Here is a 17,349-nt window from a genome sequence, read left to right on the forward strand (position 1 = left end):
TAAGTTTTATGCTCACAGGTGTCGGCCAGGCCTCATTTGTCAAACTGGTCAAGGTGTAAAAGGCTTTAATGATCTCCTAAATCTTCAGATCCCAAATCCTGACTGTCATGGTGGGCTGCCTTCCAAGGCCAGTCACCCAAATAAGCAGGTTCACTTATATTGTAAACAGTCATAGATCAGACTGAATGATAAAGCCCGGTGGACCCCTGGAGCACAGACAGCTATATATATCTCTCACAACACTTTTTTGACAGGGCAGTACAGGTCATCTGTGTTTGTTCATGGACATATTAGACTCTGGTTTTCCTGAGTCTCACTGCATCCTTTACAGTGGTCTTGTTTTCCCATTGTATTTGCTGTCTGGACAGGATGTTCTACCAGGGGAAGTGCTTCTTGTGGAAAAGGCCTCAATTAGTTATCCAACTGACCCTCCAGATACTAACTACCTGGCAGACATGAGACTGATGTGTTTAGATATGACCATAGATTTGTTTTATTGCATTGCTTTATAGTCATCTTACCAAGACAGGCAACAATGCATATTTCCAGTTGGCACAGAATAATAATATCTATTGTTTTCAAATGGTAAAAAACTTTAAAAGGACACGGCTGGTCATTGAAGGTTAATTAATTACTACTTTGGCAGACAGCTTTATTGTAGGAGGCCAGGAAGCTGTAATCATCTGAGATTTTCAAGCATCATGATTGTGGTGAGGAAACAGGTCATTGATAAGCAGAGGAATTAAAGGACCAGATGAAAGAGGCTGTCTTACAAAATATACATCTTTATTGTAAATAAAAATCAGGGATGTGATCCATTAACATCCATGCATGTTTTGGGTTCTGTTTCCACACAGAATGGAATAATTTATTCTATGGTACACGAAAGCAAACAGAATATCACAGGCAGTTTTTAAAAGATCTTTCAGTCCCCGGGCAGAGTTCTGGCAAGCGAGGGGAAGCTCTGCTTGATCAAACAGCATGTGTTATGAACTGCATTTGATTTTATAGTTTTCCAAAAAGCCATCCAAAGTTTTTTTCCCCCTCCCTCATTCTTTCTGCAGAGAGATCTCAGCCTATGTTTTTCCTCACCCAGTTGACCCGGGCCAAGGACATGTATGCCAAAAGGGCCTGCAGTTCCCAAAGGCAGTGACTGCAGTGCAAAGCTAGCTGGTCCAACTTGGAGTCCTTGGGCTTTTGCTCACTCCTTTCTTCTAAGCTTCTAATTTTTCCTGTCTAAATCTCTCTTCCAGCCTCCTTCATCTCTTTGTCACAGCAGCAGCTGTGATTGCCACAATTATCATGCTGCTGTCAATGCAAAGCAGCATCTCTGAGATTGCTGCTCTAGAAACACCCAGCTATTTGAGAAAGGGGCGGTAAGTGGCACCATTATGAACACTGCACCAACTAACCTGCGAAGCAAAAATCCTTTTTAGAGTAAAACCAATCGAATCAGGATCTCTCACCTACTGGCATAGTGCGTAGGTGTTCAGAAACAGGGGTGGCAGGTTTGTATAATTTTTGCTGGTGCCCAGAACAGGTCCAAGTCCCGCTTCGCCCACCACTACCTGCCTTGTAAGCTGATATATGTTTTTTAAAATAATGTAAAAATGGACTGGAAACAGTAAGTGTTTTACAGTTTCCCTATATTGCACAATATCACTATCATCAGAAAAATTTATTTAACTAAGAATATCAGCTTTATTAATACTCTTTTGAATACGGAAACAACCAAGCATTCTTGGATCAATAACCCTCAAAAGCAAATACTTTCTAAAATTAAAACAAAATGTCGCCCCTTCTTTTGTGATGTTTTTCAACCAATTATATACTTTAAAGAGTATAAAATAATCAACTATTGTGCGATACACGATCATATCCCAAACTGACCGCTGAATTTAAGTTGCATGTTTTTTCCCTCAGGCATGCATACTGTATACGGCAGTGTTCCCTCTAATTTTTCCCACTCATGTGCGGAATGAATCTTGTTATGTGCACCAATATGGAAGTGATGTGTGACAAATCACCTCCATATTGGTGCACATAACAAAATTAATGGGGTGGGGCTGAGGGGTTTAGAGTGTGGGAGGGGGCTCAGGGCTGCGGCAGAGGGTTGGGGTGCGGGGGGGTGAGGGCTCTGGCTGGGGATGAGGGGTGTGGGAGGGGGCTCAGGGATGGGGCAGAGGGTTGGGGTGAGGGCTTTGGGGTGGGGCCTGGGATGAGGGGTTCACATGCAAGAGGGGGCTCAGGGCTGGGGCAGAGGGTTGGGGTGCGGGGGGGTGAGGCTCTGGCTGGGGGTGTGGGTTCTGGGGTGGGGCAGTGCTGGGGATGAGGAGTTTGGGGTTCAGTCAGGCTGCCCCGGGGATGGGGCCAGAGAGAAGGACTCCATAGTCCCTCCAGTCCTCTCCTCCCGGCAGCACATTCACCCGGCACAGTCACTATACGTGCTCCTAGGGGCTGGGCCCCTCTCAGGTCCAGGAAGCCCCCTCCCCTCCCCTGTGGTGGGCGCTGGAGTGGGGAGGGCTGCCATCATGCGTGCGCCTCCTCCCCTCCTCCCTCCACTGTTCCGCCTGCAGCTGGCGATGCTCCCTTTTGTAGCTGGCAGCAGCAACAGCTGCCCACTGCCCAGGCTGCAGGCAGGGACACTCCATGGGAGGTCCGCGTGGGCGTCAGGCAGGGCTGGGGAACGCTCCGGGGGAAGTGCGTGGGGTGGCAGGTGGAGCTGGGGAATACTCTGGGGGAGGTGCGTGAGGCGACAGGCAGGGCCTGGGGAGAGAACTCTGCATGGCACAAAACTGCTGAGAACTTTCTGTTCCTGCTAGCAGGGCAATGGAGTGTCTGTAACTTTATAAATACTCAGGCAATATACTCAACAAAGTTTCTGCAGCAAAACTTAGGGGAGGGCCTTAATGCTCCAGGCAATTTTGAAGGATTATGGTGTTTACCCAGTTCTGCTCTATTTATTAAAGTTACTTTGGTTAAAAAGTTGGAACTAAAGGGAACTTCCCACACAGCTACACTTTCACAAACAAATAAACAAGGTGCCAGATAAGGTGGAACATAACTGTTCCTTTTGGCCACAAAATGACATCTCCATCTGCACACAGTGTCAAATCACTTTATTATCGTATAATGGTATGGATGTGCTGTTTATCACTTTAGTATTGTTTCATTTCCTCTCAAGCCCTTTTCACACCATATATGGTTTCTTTGAATTCTGGCGTATTCCAAAGAAGAGTTTGGATTTTCCTGAAGTCTAAATGAAAGTAAGCAGCATTTATTCAATCTATGTTATTATACCACCACATGCATTCATCTTTCGACTGCATCATGTAATGATGTGAATCCATTAACTATTACAGTTTGCTTCCAAAAGTTCTCCTACAGCTTTTTCTTTAAGACTATTTCATTCTGTGAGTTTGTTTCTATTTAAAATGTATTTGGTTTAAATGTTCAAAAGTGAGTAGTGACTGTGCCTCAAACATGACCCCTTAAAGGGGCTTGGTTTTTAGAAAATCCAGGCTGTGAAAATCCTAAATACTCACTTAGGTGTGTCAAAGTGGGGACCCAAACTCACTAGTCATATACATCTACAGAGTGTATGGGTATTACAGAATTTACCTGAAGACATTAAAGTAAGCCTTGAGATTATCAGTGTTCTTCTTTAGGATCCTTTTTATATTTATGTAGAGATAGGCTTTCTACTAAGGGAGTAAAAAATAAGCCTCTGTACACATTAACATAAAGAAAATTCATATTTAAAAAATATAAAAGCCAGGATGTGACATTTACTTGCTCAGAATGGACTGGATCCTCTTGCCATGGAAGTCACTGTGAAAAATGCTTATTGACTGCAGTGGTGTAGGGCCAAGCCCCAAATGCCTGTTCAGAGCCATCTGAAAGAACTCACTTGAGCTGATAAGAATGACACCATTTTTCATAAATGACACCATTTATCATAAAATTACAAGGCTGTTTCCCAAAAACTGACAAAACTGACAGCTGGACTGGAGAATGGGAGTCAAGTGTAAATTCAGTTCCACCAGAGAAATTCCTCTCAGCTCTGAGCATTAGAACACCTATAAAGAAGATCAGGGATGGGAGGAAAAATATCACAGGCTCCTGCTTCAACTAGTTGTGCAGCTCCAATGAACCTCCTGACTGAACCTTTGGGCTATCATTCCCCTTTTTAGCCTTCAATCAACTCTGGCAGACGGAACCAAAAAACAAAGCTCTGGTCTCTCTCTTCTGTGACCATCAATCTTGTTCACTAATATTTTCTCAGTTGTCTTACCTTGATATAAAGTTCCTTACATTACTGTGACTGAATTGGAAGAACATACTTTTCCCACCCACCCTGTCCCCAGGTATTTTGAAAAGTAAAAAAGCAGACATTTCATCCAGAGGCTGTCAAGTTCCCTTTTGGTTGCTGAGCTATTTAATAAAGGGACAATGCTCTAAAAATACAACTTCTCATAACAAGAAATAGAAGACACCCTCCCACTCTGTCTGTCTCTTTCTCCAGCACAACCATACACATGCATGTAACCCTCTGGGGCAGAATGTGATCTCCAGGGTGCTGTGCTTTTGTGAAAGCCATACCCTGTGTGTAGAGTAAGGTTAACACTGCACACTCCCTGCAGGAGCATATAGAGTACATACACTGCATTTCCACCTAGCACAGATATAAAGAGCAGAGTAGATGATGAGGCACGGCTTAGGTGAGTAAACATGCCAGAACCTTAGGCTATATACTCTATATAGCTGTCTACATGCCCAAGCAGTGCCTCCCCCATCTATGCTGCTATTTTCAGCTGCATAATAACTTGCTGCCTCCCTGCTGTTAGAGCATTTCCCTGCTACAGGGAAAGGCTCTGTCAGCAGAGAAAAGCTCTGGCAATGGGGAGACAACAGGGAAAAGTTCCAGCTGCTCCTCACTGCTGGAGCCATTCCTCACTGCTTGAATCTTTCCCTGCAGTGGGGAAAGGCTCCAGCTACTCTGTGCCACTGGAGCCTTTCTTCCCTGCCGGAGCCTTTCACTGTTGTGTGTAGCTACACACTACAGTGTGGAAGCAGCCAGATTTTCACCGAGGCATGTAGCTATGCATGCTTATGCCAGTGGTGTGCAGTGTAGTCATATATCCTCCACCTACTGACACAGAGCAAAGATTACATGGAACATAAAAGAGTCTGAATCCCTGTGTATACCTTTGTTCACATTTACACCAGTGCAAAGTGAGTGTATAATGCTACCCATTCTAATCTGGTCACTTTTTCCACTCGAGTAATACATGACAAGACAAGGTACAAGTGCAACGAGGAATCATGCCCAGAGAGTGGGGATGTGTGTGAAAGTTGCATTAATTGGGAGAAACAACAGAACTACATTAAAGTGTCTAGTTGTATGGTCCCATGTCCTCTGAGGATTGTTTCCCACCGAAACAGTGGCTTGTAGAAATATGTCCCATTGCAAGATGCTGGGAGGAAAAAATTGCATGGCCCCCCAAGATGCCAGAAAAACAGAAGCTATATCATCATGGCACCAGTGTATACCTGGTGGATATTTTTAAAATTTGAAAATTTCTCTCTTCTTCCTTCTTTCATAAAATGTTTGTTTTTCAGGTTTCATATGTCTTCAGTATAAAACATCACAAGTTATTAGAATGGATTTGGTTTTGGAAGACAGAAAAAAGAAGAAAACCCAAGGCTATCCAATCTTCACAGATGACTGCAGACTCGTGAACTGGGTGATGTTGCAGTATTTTTAGCACACAGTTACAGGAAGCATTATTGCCTGTCAAGAGTTGGGTAGGTCCTTTCAGTCTTTCCTTCCAATCTTCACTTGTTTGTAGGCCATAGCAATTATGGACACATGGGAAAAAAATCACTCTAATGAATAGTCAATTGAGATTTTCCTTCCCATCATTGGTTAGTATATTTAAAGAATTACTACAGTAATTATATTTTATGAGCATGAGTCATTTTTCTGTTTTTAAAGAAGTATTTCACTGTACCCATCTCTTTTAGTATGTTTCCATTTGTGTGGTTTGGCTGCATGGAGCAACGTGGCAACTGGTTACTTGAAAATATTTAAGAAAAAGGCAAATTCCTCAGCTCTGGCATACCTGTGGACCACATATATGGACATAATTGCAAACATCTGTCCACCCACCCATATAACAGTTAAGGAGTCATTAAAAAAAAGTTAAAATAGTAAACTTGGAAGCAAGTAACTACAGGACTGTCCATTTGTATATTTGTTTATTCATAATATCTTACCAACTAAACCTCAGAGACAAATAACTCAGCAACTTTCACAAGGGGGCACTGACAAAAAACAACAACCAATAGGTATTCACAAAACCATGCAATCATGTGCTGCAGCAAAACAATGCAAATATAAATTGGCAAACAATGGAAATATCTGAAAGGACAATTTTTTAGCCAAGAAAGGGATATTTCTCTCTCTCTCTCTCTGTGTTGGGGAATGTACATGAATTTGTTATATGAAAAAGATTTTCATCTTAGATTTCATGAACCAGTGATATTCACTGATTGGTCTAATCTGAGAGCCCAGATTCCTACTCTCCCCCCTAATTAATGGTGTAGACTCAGTAACATTCTCGATTAGTCTTAATTTGAGAAAGAGGGGCTTGAACCATATCTCTGGGCCATTGACCCTCTCTCTGCAGGATCCAGATAACTCCCACTGACCTCAGTGTTGGATAATCAGATTCTGCAGGGTGAGAGTTGTCCACTGTTCAAACAAACGGAGGTGGTGTTTGCAATCCAAATCCAGATCTCATTCTGAAAATGGATTTTACAGCATCCTGATAATGAGCTGAATCCAAATGCCAGTCCAACCCTCCCTCACCCCCCCCCCCAAGCATTGGCATATTCACAATTCAAAACTGGACTTGAAATTTGCAGTGGAAGCTCATGTCTGTCTATTCCCACGGGGCTCCCTGCCCCTTCCTCTGGTTGCCCTAAAGGGGCAACTGAGGATTCTCCCGATCCAGGGAATTCACAGCTTGAGCAGAGTGGGCAAAGCTAGTTTTGCCGCCCATCCTCACCCCTATCTGAAGGGGACATTTTTGGCTTGGAGAATTCTGAGGAGGAGGCATACTCCGGTAGGAGCATGTAGAGGGTGGAGTTCCCAGCAGTCTGCCAGATCTTTGACTGGGGCAGCATCTGGTTGCAGTTTGGGTAGTTTAGAGCAGCACTTGAGGCTGCTCCAAGTCCTGGGGCTTTAATGCTGCTAATAACTCCTGGGGTGAAATAGTCCTTGGCCAGCCTGCTATTGTGGGAGCAGAAAGGTGGTGTCCCTGCCTCACTCTCCTTAGTTGCACCAGGTGTAGACTTGGCACAACTGAGGATTTAGCCCAGTATTTCTCTCTACAGGTTAACTAAAACACTTCCTGTCATTAGACCTTAAGTTCTATTGGAAGCAAAGAGATACCTGCCAAAAAAGTTCACCATGGGTAGAAAAGAGATTGAGTATATGGCTTTCACTGCTGTGTCTCAAGGCTCGCCAAACCCCATGCAGATGAAAACAGATCTGTCAGTCCGTTACAAAAAGCAGAATACAGGCTCACAGCGCGAACAAAAATTAAATTGAGGATGTGGTATAGTACTTATCTCATCGAATAATCTCAGAATGGTTCTGAATATTTTGCATGTGCTTCATTCAATACTTGGATGTGCCTCTCAGTTATTTACAACTGATAATGATACTCTGATGTCGTTATTCGCTGTATGGGCTATAGAGGAGCAGAACACATAAAACCTGCATTATGTTAAAAGGAGAGTTGGAAAATCAGCTCCTACAAGTATTTATATTGTAGTATGAATTCTGTCTTTTTCTCCTGCAATTTCCCAATGCCAGAATGCTGTCTCCTATCATATATTACACAAATACAGTATAATGAGAACAAGGTGTCAGTTGGAGGTTTGCAAGCCCTGTCTAGCTCTTAAAGTTTTTCCTTCTATTCCTTGACACATAACACTATAGCAGTGCTAAGGTCCATTAGTCTGACTGAAATTTTAATTTTTAGACAAATGCAATAGGATTTAAATCTAGATGCCTCCATTGGTATTACACTGTCATGCACAGAGGTATAAAACTAGTAAAAAGAGTATTGAAGCCTGCTATAAATGATCACCGATCATTTTTACACCCGTGATCCTTGCGAGTGTTCCCCCCCTCTTCTTTTGCAGAAAGAGAATACGGACTTCTAATATTCTATGAATATTGTCATATGAAATGGCTTGAAAAAAAAATGACCAGTGTCACTTTCTAGCAGGTAAACTGTTATAATACTATAGCAGCTTGGAAACTGGAAAACACTGGCGGTGTTACTAGAGTGATGGGTAGGTGGGAGCCTAAAAAAGAGATCAAGTTCAGTATGTAGGCTAGGCCACAGATTTGGCTTGTTCTGATTCTCTTTCCCTCCTCTTCCCCCCCCTTTGAACTGTTTAGCTATCCCCAACACCCACAATTAAAGAAGCAGTAAAATGATTGGCTCATATTAAGATGTCAGTCATAACTAAGCAATCATTTGGGTGAGGGACAGATAGAGAACTGAATCTGTAGTAATGAATTTTAAACTTTAAACCAAACTGCAGATTCTCTGACAAAGAAAATAATTGGGCTTGCAAAATTTGGTAGCTGGTTAAGTAACTCATAGTGGTTGAGTTGCACATGTTTTATCTTCAACACTCAATTTTAACTTAAAAATACTTTAATACGTATACATTAAGAAAGCTCTGCCATGCAGCATTGTAAAACAGAAATAAAAAGACTGTTGAAAAGCATTTTCTCTGGAGATGAAGGACGATCCAGTGGCCAGGGTGCTAGCATAGGACCCAGGAGACCTGGCTTCAATTCCCTGTTCCCCCCGAAGACAACCTGTATGACCTTGGGCTGGTCACTGTGCAGTTCCCTATCTATAAAATGGAGAACACAACACAGTCTGCACCTCCTAGGGGTGTTGCACTGAATGTGAGGTGCACAGATACTTTGGTAACAGGGGCCATTAGAAGTATGTAAGGTCAGATCTGTACAGATAAGAAAAATATCTCATGAGCATTTTAGGTACAAGAACAATAAAATGATGGTAACTTGTTCCAGAACTTTCATTAATAACTAGTGGACCAGATCCTCAGCTGGTGTACAGCAGAGTAAATCCATTTACTTTCCTTTACACCAGGTTCTGGCTCAATATATTTGTTTAGATTGCAAATGTAGATGGTAAAAATATATTTAAATCAACTTTTTGTTCTGTGTTTGTACATTGTCTAGCACAGTGGGGCCATGACTGGGACTCTTAGGTACTAGCACAATACAAATTAATAAAATAGTATTATGATTACATATTGAACATAAATGGCATCTTAATCCAAGAATCTGAAAGTGCGCTAGTAAATTTAATTAAGCAAGCCTCACTAAGCCAGACACAGGTGTGCGACTTAGTAAACCATTCTGTTGATGACACAGGGGAAGTACCGGTAATAGAATCCAGGTCACTCTCAACTGTGTTAGCTATGCAGGGCAGCCCCTGAATACACTTGGGGAGCAGGTTGCTGAATACAAAAGTGAACTCACTCTTCACAATAGAACAGTTCTTTAAAAATACATATGATAGATTTATCCAAGGATGCAGTGTGTCGCCAAACTCTCAGTCTCCTGTCCTTAACTCCAGCTTACACTGACCCTCAGAAGTAAGTGAGATGACATTTTCATCAGACAAGATGTCATTCAGAAATATAGCTGCATAAATCATTACTTTTCACTTGTAGGTTTAAACCACACTAGGGCAATGGAAAGGAATTGTTTTATTCAGAAAGGATTAGTATAAGACTATCATTCAGAATATTTGGAACATAACAAAAGTTATGCCAACCTAGGAGTATTTTAAGTAGAAAGGGTCTGAAGTAAAATGTTTTACTTTCTTTTGTTCATTGTGATGCAGGGCTCAAATTCATCGGGCCCTTGTGCCAATACACAGTTGGGGAAAGCAATAAAGAGACATCATCATACGCAGGCCATGTTAAGGCTGGAGAGATCTGCAGTTTCTGTGCACAAGAGAGTATATCGGTTGCATCCTAATTACTTCCCCTGAGCTGCATGAGACATCAAAGGTGGCGCAGAGCAGAGAGAGGCATAGAGGAAATTACTATAAGGTAGGTGCATAACTGGTTGAAAAAATAATACTAACAGAGTAGTTATCAATGGTTTGCTGTTAGACTGGGAGGACATATCAAGTGGGGTCCCCAGGGGTCTGTCTTGGGTCCAGTACTATTCAATATTTTCATTAACAATTTGGATGATGGAACAGAGAGTACATCTATCAAATATGTGGATAACACTAAGGTAGAAGGGCTTGCAAACACTTTGGAGGAGAGGATTAGAATTCAGAAGGACTTTCGATAAATGAAAGTATGGGTCTGAAATCAATAAGATGAAGACAAGTGCAAAGTGCAATAAAGACAAGTGCAAAGTACTACACTTGGGAAGGAAAAATAAAATGTACAAATACAAAATAGGAAATAACTGGCTAGGCAGCACTACTGCAGAAAAGGATCTGGAGGGTTATAGTGGGTCACAAATTAAGTATGAGTCAACAATATGATGTTGTGGCAGAAAAGGGATGTATTTATAGGAGAGTCATAAGAAAGACAAGAGGTAACTGTTCTGCTCTGCACAGCAATGATGAGGCCTCAGCTGGAGTACTGTGTCCAGTTTTGGGGACCACACTAAGATATGGATCGATTGAAGAGAATCCAGAGGAGAGCAGCAAAAATGATAGGAGGTTTAGAAAACATGACCTGTGAGGAAATGTTAAAACGACTGGGCATGTTTAGTCTAGAGACAAGAAGGCAGAGATTCATATATTCCAAGGCCAGAATGGACCATTGTGATAACCTAATCTGATCTCCTGTACAATACAGGACTATGATGGGGTGTATAATACAGGACTGTGATGGGTGATGAAGGAGTTAAAGAACTGCTGTGGGCAAAGCTGGCTGTACCCTGTGCTGTGACTAGGGTGACCAGACGTCCTGATATGTTGCTTCAGTGGCACTCCGGCTTTTTTTCCCCTTTTTGCTTTGGCGGCACTCTGGCTTTTTTTTTTCTTGCTTGGGGCAGCTAAAAATCTAGAGCCGGCCCTGGTTGGGGGAGAGAGGGGGGAGGGTTGAGCCTGTGACTGCCTCGCCAAGTGTCCCAATATTTTGTTCTTGACTTCTGGTCACCCTAGCTGTGAATCATGTTAAGAGTGGAATAAGGGCTTAAAAAGAGGAATTTCCCAGTAGTTGCAGGGCAGCTCTGAGAGAGACCAGATAGTGGCTCTACAACTCCCAAAGGCAACACCTGGAATCTGATCTCCAGGAAAGGCCATTTACCAGGCCCCTGTTCCATGCTTACAAGGAGACAGCAACTTTGGGTTATTGGCTGGATAAGACAGGTTTGGCAAGTCCTAAGGCAAGCCAGTTAGGCAGTTGGTGCCGCTACCATCTACTCCTTTCAGGGTTACAGAATCTGAGAATGGACAAAGGAGACTTGCCGAGTGGGAGCCAAGAGCCCCATTCCCATCAATCCAAAGACTGCCGATCAAAATTTGTGTCCGAGGGACTCCTACTTAGGCAGGTGGGGGCACCCTAAGGATTTTTCAGTGCCTGTCCAGTAGAAGGCACCCATCACCCATCTGAGAACTGTGACAAATAGTGGAGAACACAGGCATCCGATCACCCCTGATGTAAGGGGAACTGGGGTGAGGTGGGGAGGAGAAGGAGTCATTTATTCCCATGGGCTGTCTAAGAAAGATGGATTTGGACAGGCTGCTGAAATGGCTGACAGAGCCAACAGCAACTAGCCATGCAGCAGCAGCAGCTGCTACAACAATCAGCAATAACACACCCTCTCCAAACTCTCCTCCGTCTCTGTTCATGGTTCTCTAGTTTTTGCCTAGCATGTGACTTTTTGTTCCAGGTTTTCCTGCTTAGCAGCTCAGCATCACCTCTCACCACCAGGGAGTGATTAATTATTCATAGACTTCAAACAGCAAGGCTGATCAAAGCTCCAGGGAGCAGAGCCTTATGGCCCTTACCAAGACACCTACAAATAGACCTGTCTCAGCTGCTCATTCAGGGGGACACAGGCCAGCCACACCGCCTGTGCACAAAGAACTAACTAACAAACAGTCAACCAACCTACATATGGACCAAACACATCACTCTCCAAATCCCACTACCTCCAAGCATAGAGTCCATAGCTACATCCTCCAAAACTCTCCTGTTAGCTGCCTTCGAGGGGGGACATAACAGTTTTCATATATGTAAAAGGTTACTATAAAGTGATCCATTGTTCTTCATGTCTGCAGAGGCTAGGAGAAAAAGTAATTGGCTTAATTTGTGGCACAGGAGATGTAGGTTAGCTATTAGGAAAAACTTTCTAACTGTAAGGATAGTTAAGCACCAGAACAGATTATTGAGGGAGCCAGTGGAATTCCCATCACTGGAGGATTTTAAGAATAGCTGAGACAAATAGCTGCCAGGGATGGTCTAGATATACTTGATCATACTTCAGCATAGGGGCAGGGAGAGGTACTGGATGACCTCTTGAGCCTTACATTTTTGTGTGTAAAGTGATGATCTCACTACTGGAGCACCTCCTCACGGTGAGGCATGGCATAGTGACTCTCTCCCCATTTGGCACCCTATGTGGAGAGCTGCTTTAGTCCTCCAAAGATCTGCCTCTTCCTGTGACTCAGTCCTCTGGCCAGGTTGCTAAGTCCACCCATTCTGGGGTAACAGAAAGGCCAACAAACCAAAGTCCAAGTCCTTGTACCAGGACTTTGGCACCAACTGTGGGATTCCTCTTCTCAGGGCTCTCTGTCACTGTTGTCCCCTTCTCCACCCACATGCCACCACACCAGTTGGCCACTGCAGTCAGCTCCACTCCCTGTAGTTGCTTAGCCTCTCCCTTAGTTTCCTGCCACCTTTCTCCACTTAGGAGAGGATCCCAAAGCCAACTCTCTTCCCTGGGCTTTCTGCTTGACCCTCCTGTTGCTCCTCTCTGTAATCCCAGAGAGTGGTGGCAGACTCTCTCCTTGCAGCCCCCTTTTGCTCTCAACTTCCTGTTTTATAGTCCTTTCCCGGTCCCTTTCCACATGGGCTTCATCCTCATGTAAGCCTGGCTCTTCCTCCAGGTGCAGCCTGGTACATGAACTCCATTACCTTCAGATTCTTTATTTTTGCCTCCCTGCCATGTCCACTGCTCTGCTGAGCTGTCTTGCTTCTCAGGAGGATGTATGCTGCACCCTTTAAATGGGTATAATAGTGTGCATGTTCCAGAGAACTGATTCAGTGTGTCCCTTGGGGTGGGGTGGATGTGCCTAAACTCAGCAATCTAGCTTAAGATGAGTACCAGTGGCTAAATAGTACATTCTCTGTAAATCATTTCCTTTCATCGTGCATCACTTATTTGGGAAGGCTAGCATGAGTCACCAAATTAGGAGAAATTTGGACATTCCAGACTTATGACAATGAAACTGTATAATATTCCATCACATCCAGTGTTTTTTTTAAAGATCATCCTCAGTTATCCAAGTCATTCTCTTATCTGAAAGGATATAGAATGTGCTCTTTTAAAAATGGACATCTACCACACCTCAGTATTTATAGACTCATAATCTTTAAGGCCAGATGGGATCATCATGATCATCCAGTCTGACCTCCTCCGCATTGCAAGCCACAGAATCTTATCCACTCCCTCCTCTAATAGACCCATAATCTCTGGCTAAATTACCGAAGTCTCAAATCATGATTTAAAAGACTTCAAGTTACAGAGAATCCACCATTTACTCTAGTTCAAACCAGCAACTGACACATGCCCCATGTTGCAGAGGAAGGCAAAAAAACCCCAGGGTCTGTGACAAATCTGACTTGAGGGAAGACTCCTTCCCGACCCCAAATATGGCAACAAGTTGAACCCTGAACATGTTGGCAAGACCTACCAGCCAGACACCTAGGAAAGAATCCTCTGTAGTAACTCAGAGCCCTCCCCCATCTAGTATCCCATCTCTGGCCATATGGGATATTTGCTACTAGCAGTTGCAGATGGACCACATGCTATTGTAGACAATCTCATCATAACACCCCCTCCTTCTCTGTTGCTTCCAACTGATATGTCCCCAGCTTTGAGCTAAAATTATTGTTGTTAGTCCCTAAATGCATGACCTAGCACTTTGCACTATTAAATTTCATCCCATTGTTGGGGACACTGGGCATGGCCACTAGGTAACTCGAGGGGATGGAAGACCACGAGTGTCGATGAAGTCCCCTAGCACTAGGCCCAAATGTCCTTGCCCCCCTTCCATCCCCCCCCCCCCCCCCGCCTGGAGGCACTCGCAGCAGTTATGCGTACTAGGCCCAAGTGTCATTGGCCCCCCCGCCTGGAGGCACTCACAGCAGTTATGCTGAGGATCTGCAACAATATGTTGCAGAGTCAGACTGCCTGAAACTAAACAAGGCCAAACAGGGCAGATATGGAAGAACAATGCTGAATAAAGCAGCTTTATGTATGGTTTAACAGATGGTACAGAGAACAAGGGAACTAGCTGGTAACTGGATTGGCTGGCTATATGGATACTTAGGGCAGCTTGCTATTGGATAAGTATGCTGAAGAAAGGATGTATAAAAGCCTGTGTAACTTCCTGCTCTGTGTGCAGGATTTGAGATGCTATTCTCCCTGTACCTTGTTTGCAGCTGCAAATAAACTTTTCTGCTTCTCCACCCCGTTGTGATTATTGGGTGATGCACACCTCTGGCACTGGGTGCCGGCAACAGCATTTCTATTACTCCAGTTTTCAAGGTCCTCTAGATCTTTTTGTATGATATTCTGTTACTCCTCTGTATTGGAAATACCTCCCAACTTTGTGTCATCCACAAATTTTATTAGCACACTCTTACTGTTTGTGCCACGGTCATGGATGAAAATGTTAAATAAGATCAGTCCCAAGACCTATCCCTGAGGAACTCCACTAGTAACTTCCTTTCACCTTTCAGTATGACCCATTGTAGTCTCCCCTTTAACCAGTTCCTTATCCAACTTTTAATGTTCATATTACTCCCCATCTTCTCCAATTTAACTAATAATTTCCCATGTGGAACTGTATCAAATGCCTTATTGAAATCCAGGTAGATTAGATCTAGAGAATTTTCTTTATCAAACTTCTCAAAGAGATTAGTCTGCCATGATCTACCTTTTGTAAAACCATGTTGTATTTTATCCCAATTACCATTCACCTCTATAGCCTTAACTACTTTTTCTTTTAAAATATGTTCAAGACCTTGCATACAATTGAGGTCAAACTAACAGGCCTGTAGTTTCCCAGATCACTTTTTTCCTCCCTTTCTTAAAAATAGGTACTGTATTAGCAATTCTCCAATCAGAGTATGACCCCCGAGTTTATGGATTCATTACAAATCTTTGTTATTGGGCTTGCAATTTCATGTGACAGTTCCTTTAATATTCTTGGATGGAGATTATCCAGGCTGCCCAATTCGGTCCCATTAGGTTGTTTGAGTTTGATTTCCACATTGGATGTCTACTTCTATATCCTGATTTCCATTAGCCAGCCTGGTGTTACTCCTAAGATCCTCATTACCCTTATTAAAAACAGAGGCACAACATTTGTGTAGGTGTTGGGCCATTCCTAGATTATCTTTAATCTCCACCCCATCCTAGTGCTTAGTGGTACCACTTCTTCTTTCCTTGTTTTCTTTTCATTTATATGGCTATAGAACCTTTTTCTTTTGGTTTTTATCCCCTTTGCAAGGTCCAACGCTACTTGGCTTTTGGCAGTTCACACTTTATCTCTACACCTTCTGATCTCCAAGACGTACCTTTCCTTGCTGATCCATCCCATCTTCCATTCCTTGTAGGTTTTCTACTCTTCTTAAAAACCTGCCTGAGATACTCTCTCATGGAGTTTGGTCTGCAACACTTCCCTATGATTTTTTTCCCCTTGCTTGGGATGCAGGCTTCAGATAGCTTCTGCAACTTTGACTGAAAGTAATTCCAAACCTCCTCCACATTCAGATCCTTGAGTTCTTCAGTCCTGTCCACTTCCCTAACTAATGCCCTTAATTTTTTAAAGTTAACACCTTTGAAATCAAGGACCCTAGTTGCAGATCTATTTTTGTTTATCCTTCCATTTAGTTTAAACTGTATTCGCTCGTGATCACTCGAACCAAGGGTGTCCTCTACAACCAGTTCTTCTATGAAGTACTTACTACTTATCAATACTAAATCTAAAATGGCATCACCTCTTGTTGGTTTGATGACTATTTAGTGAAGAAATCTGTCAGCTATCAAATTCCAGGAATATCTGGGCCCTATCATTTTTAGTAGCATTTGCTCTCTGATCTGTATCTGGTAAATTAAAAAGCCTTCCATAATCTCACAATTCCGGGTAGTATTTATTTAATTAAAAACATTAGAGAGCTCTCTATCCATATCCAAATCAGATCTTGGGGGTCTGTAGCAAACACTGTCCCAGTGGGGCCTCTATTATCTTTCGTCCCCAAGGTGATTTTCATCCAAACAGACTCTGTCTTATCCATCCCATCACTTCTAATTCCTTTACAATGTACCTCATCATTAATATACAAGGTTACTCCCACCACCTTTACCTTTTTTCTGTCTTTTCTGAACAGCTCATACCCTTCAATACTAGTACTCCAGTCATGACTACCATTCCACCATGTTTGTTATCCCTATGATATCTGGTTTCACTTCCTGTGCCAGTAGTTCTAGTTCCTTCATTTTGCTACCCAGGCTTCTTGCATTGGTGTACAAACGTCTTGGTTGTTTCTGTTTGGCTTCACCCAGATTCCTTCCCCGCTTAGGTACAGTCATTCTACTGCCAGTATCGCCTAGCTGACTGTTAGAGTCATTAGTATTGGCACTATCTTTCCTCTTAATGCCCATTTGCATACCCACTGTTGTTCCTTTCCCCATTGTTGTATTCTCTCTTACTTGAGTTTCCTCCCAGTCAGTACTAGAATCAGGTGTGGAGATTACATGAGCATCTCCCAATCATCTCCCCCAAATTCCTAGTTTAAAGCTCTTTTAATCAATTGTGCCAACTTCCATCCCAGAAGTCTATTTCCCTTCTTATTTAGGTGGAGTCCATCCCATGAGAACAGTTCTCAGTCCATGAAGGCCACCTATTGGTCCCAAAGCCCTCCTTATAGCACCACTGCCTAAGCCACCTGTTGGTCATCATACTTTTGTTTTACCTTCATGCTCCTCCTCTAGGGACAGGTAGAATCCCAATGAAGATC

Source organism: Chelonia mydas, chromosome 2, assembly GCF_015237465.2.
Source record: "Chelonia mydas isolate rCheMyd1 chromosome 2, rCheMyd1.pri.v2, whole genome shotgun sequence".
Classification (NCBI taxonomy): domain Eukaryota; kingdom Metazoa; phylum Chordata; order Testudines; family Cheloniidae; genus Chelonia; species Chelonia mydas.